We start from the raw sequence: 4,814 nt of genomic DNA, 5'->3' as shown, positions 1-4,814 counted from the left end.
ACCCCAAACCGTCAGAGACTCTTCCTCACTCACCACATTTAAAACATCACTGAAGTCTCACTTGTTCAACACCGCCTTCAATCATTGACCGTCGCTCCATCTTATTCATCCTTTTCTGTTCGTTTATTTATTTATCTTTATGTTAGATCTAATATGTAAAGCGTCTTTGGGTTTCTAGAAAAGCGCTATATAAATGTAATGCATTATTATTATTATTATGGGGAACATTTTTTTTTGCACAAAGGATGGTGGGTGTATGCAGCGAGGAGCCACAGGAGATGGGTATGGCAGGTACTATCGCAATGTATAAGAATCATTTAGGATCTTATTTAGGATCTAACTTATCATTTAGGTACATGGATAGGATAGGTTTAGAGTGATATGGACCAAATGCAGGTAGGTGGGACTAGTGTAGATAGGACATGTTGGTCGGTGTGAGCAAGTTGAGCTGGAAGGCCTATTTCCAAGCTGTATGACTCTATGTAACGATAAAGCAATATTGAACTAATTATCTGAAACAAGTCCAATGTATTCCTGCGGATTTAACTGTAGGCCCAGAAGCATTTTGTTGCTCCTCTTTGAAGCTACACGGTTGCATTCATAAATACACTTTGAAAGTTGAGAGAGAAAACTAGACACACTAGTCCAAGTCGGACTTCACCAGCAATCCATGAATGCTTGGAAAGCATTATTTTGGCTTGTAATCAGAAGTCCTTGAGTTGCCTTCTAGTATATGATTAAACTGGAAGCGCAAGCAAAGACATGACCAACTATTTAGTGAAACACAAAGGTTGCTAAATATTTAAGCTGTGCAAATATTAGCAAATGAAATGAGTATAAAAATGTGATAAGTAACACACGGGGGTAGACAATTGAGATCTGTTAGGTTTAGAGGAAGGAGAAATTTATCATTCAATGGAGACACAAATGCTTTTCTTTCAGAGCTGCAGTACCACTTCAATACTTCTGGTGGCATTGCTGAGCAGAAGATGTTATTTGCACCTTAAGTGACCCGAGTACAGTACCTTCAAGTGCAAGAAAATAACTGGAGATACTGGTACAAATCGAAGGTATTTATTTCACAAAATGCTGGAGTAACTCAGCAGGTCGGGCAGCATCTCAGGAGAGAAGGAATGGGTGACGTTTCGGGTCGAGACCCTTCTTCAGACCCTTCAAGTGCATGCCTGTTCAAGTATAGTTATTGTTATAATGTAGGAGCAAAGTGCTCTCTGCACAGCAATCAAAGACAGCACTGTTTTAGCATGGTTGAGGAATATATATTGGCCAGATTGTCATAGACAACGATCAGTGTGTAATCGTTTATATCAATCCTTCTGATAGGGACCTTCTTTCCCCTCGACCCTGTCCTTTTACACCCATATCCCTCCTTCTGCGGACATGAACCAAAACGCCGCTCATCCTATTTCTCCAGAGATGCTGCCTGACCCGCTGAGTTACTCCAGCATTTTGTATCTATCTTCAGTATGAATCAGCATCTGCAACTCCTTGTTTCTACCTATCGCTTGCCAGTCCTTGCTCCACTCCACCTCTCGTGAAACAGTTAATGCCCTCATTGATTGTCCTTGAAACTGCATTGGCACTTCGCATTGTTCATGACAACAATTTCCACTGCTTCTCCTATAAATTGTAAGGCTTGTATCGATCACTTTATTGTTACAATGGTGTTACTTTAACAATTTTTTTCTTCCTCAATTTGTTTCTTCAATAAGTTGAAAGGCTTTTGGCGATCACTTTATTGTTAAGATGGTGTTTAGCAATTTTTTTCTTTCTGAACTTGTTGTATTTCTGGTTGTTGTAAACCTCTATTCCACAAGTCTCCTTCATGTGATTCAATCAATTCCTTCACCTTCAGATCAGCCTCCTTCACCTCCTCCTTATCGAATCTGATGATCTTCCATCCAAGATTAAGTTCTCAAGTCATTTTACGTTGCTTACCCATTTGATACATGCTTTTTGCCACATAACATTTGTACATGTCCACAAAACAACTTCCCATGAATCTGCAATATTTTGGATACACTTGAGGATATTGTGGCCACACCAAGTATCTGATTACTCACCTCAATGGTACTATTACCCTTTAATCCATGGTGAATAGTAATGAAGTTATATTGAATGTTAAACATTCTTAACATTTTCTGCTAAGTCATCATGGTTGATAGGAACACCTCGTGACAGCATCTGCGTTATGTGTTATTTTGGTCAGGATATTTTAGGATAACATGTAACTAGGATGTAACTAGTAGAGTGGATAAGGGAGAACCAGTCGATGTGTTATATCTGGACTTTCAGAAGGCCTTCGACAAGGTCCCACATAGGAGATTGGTGTACAAACTTAAAGCACACGGTATTGAGGGTTCAGTGTTGAGGTGGATAGAAAATTGGTTGGCGGACAGGAAGCAAAGAGTAGGAATAAACGGGTCCTTTTCGGAATGGCAGGCAGTGACTAGTGGGGTACCGCAAGGCTCAGTGCTGGGACCCCAGTTATTTACAGTGTATATTAATGATTTGGACGAGGGAATTGAATGCAACATCTCTAAGTTTGCGGATGACACGAAGCTGGGTGGCAGTGTTAGCTGCGAGGAGGATGCTAGGAGGCTGCAGAATGACTTGGATAGATTAGGCGAGTGGGCAAATGCATGGCAGATGCAATATAATGTGGATAAATGTGAGGTTATCCACTTTGGCAGCAAGAACAGGAAAGCAGAGTATTACCTGAATGGTGACCGATCGGGAGAAGAGGAGATGCAACGTGACCTGGGTGTCATGGTGCACCAGTCATTGAAAGCAAGCATGCAGGTGCAGCAGGCAGTGAAGAAAGCGAATGGTATGTTGGCATTCATAGCAAGAGGATTTGAGTTTAGGAGCAGGGAGGTTCTGCTGCAGTTGTACAGGGCCTTGGTGAGACCACACCTGGAGTATTGTGTGCAGTTTTGGTCTCCCAACCTGAGGAAAGACGTTCTTGCCTTAGAGGGAGTACAGAGAAGGTTCACCAGATTGATCCCTGGGATGGCGGGACTTTCATATGAGGAAAGACTGGATAGACTGGGCTTGTACTCGCTGGAATTTTGAAGACTGAGGGGGGATCTTATAGAAACATATAAAATTCTTAAGGGGTTGGAGAGGCTAGATGCGGGAAGATTGTTCCCGATGTTGGGGGAGTCCAGAACCAGGGGTCACAGCTTAAGGATAAGGGGGAAGTCTTTTAGGACCGAGATGAGAAAACATTTCTTCACACAGAGAGTGGTGAGTCTGTGGAATTCTCTGCCACAGAAGGTAGTTGAGGCCAGTTCATTGGCTATATTTAAGAGGGAGTTAGATGTGGCCCTTTTTGCTAAAGGGATCAGGGGGTATGGAGAGAAGGTAGGTACAGGCTACTGAGCTGGATGATCAGCCATGATCATATTGAATGGCGGTGCAGGCTCGAACGGCCGAATGGCCTACTCCTGCACCTATTTTCTATGTTTGTATGGCTTCCAAGCATAAACTATTTCCATTTATTTAGTTTAATATAGAAATACAGCATGGAAAATATGGCAGCACAGTGGCGCGGCGGTAGAGCTGCTGCCTTACAGTGGCAGAGACCTAGGTTCAATCCTGACTACGGGTGCTACCTGTACGGAGTTTGTACTTTCTCCCTGTGACCGCGTGGGCTTTCTCCAGTTTCCTCACATATTCCAAAGATGTGTAGGTTAATTGGCTTCTGTAAATTGTTCCTCGTGTGCAGGATAGAACTCGTGTATGGATGATCGCTGGTCGGCGTGGACTCGGTGGGCTAAAGGGCCTTTCTCCACGCTGTGTCTCTTAATGAACCAGTAATAGTACAGGAACAGGCCTTTTGACCCACAATGTCTGTGCCAAACATGGTGCCAAGATAAACTAATCTCCGCTTCCTGAACATGATCCCTATCCCTCCAAATCCATGTGCCTATCCAAAAGCCTCTTAAAAGCCATTATTGTCTCTGCCTCCACCACAACCCCTGGCAATGCATTCTCGGCACACACCTCCCTGTGTGTAAAACACTTGCCCCGCACATCTCCATTAACTTTTTACCTTATTTTAGTTGGATTCATTAATGTCAGGTGTATTGAGGTACAGTGAAAAGCATTTTGTTGTGCTATCCAGTCAGTGAAAAAATTAAACATGATTACAATCAAGCCATCCAGTGTAAAGATACACTATAAAGAGAATAACGTTTTGTGCAAGATAAAGTCCAATGAAAGATAGTTTAAAGTTCTCCAATAAAGTAGATGGAGGGTTAAGATGTCGCAATTATACTTTACTGTCACATGTACCTGTGTGAAGTGCTTTGTTTTGCATACAACCAATAAACTCATACAGCAGACCTCGCCTTGGCAGTACATAAGTGTTTTGGTGCCGACAAAGTTATGCTCTCAGCTTAAACCTATGCCTACCTTGGACATTTCCACCCTGGGAAAAGGGTTGTATACCCTATCTTACCTCAAAACAAAATGTATCAAAAAAACAGATCCTGAAAAGATGTCCATACATGCAAGTTCTTCAGGGCTGTTTTGAACTTGTTTCGAACGAAATGACACAAAGAACCGGAGTTTTAGTTTTGTTTATTATCATCATGTGTACCAAGGTACAGTGAAAAGCTTTTTGTTGTGTGAAAATAGTAAAAATACTATAATGTACACGATTGCAGTCAAGTGTACTGATACAGGATAAAAATTGCAATGTTTAGTGCAGGATAAACTCTAATAGAGTCCGATTAAAGGTAGTTTGACGGTCTCCAATGAAGAAGATGGGAGGTCAGGACCGCTCTCTC

The sequence above is a fragment of the Rhinoraja longicauda genome, chromosome 20 (genome assembly GCF_053455715.1).
Source record: "Rhinoraja longicauda isolate Sanriku21f chromosome 20, sRhiLon1.1, whole genome shotgun sequence".
NCBI classification, from domain to species: Eukaryota; Metazoa; Chordata; class Chondrichthyes; order Rajiformes; family Arhynchobatidae; genus Rhinoraja; species Rhinoraja longicauda.
The sequence above is the reverse complement of the archived record's forward strand: the minus strand, read 5'-3'. Positions refer to the sequence as shown.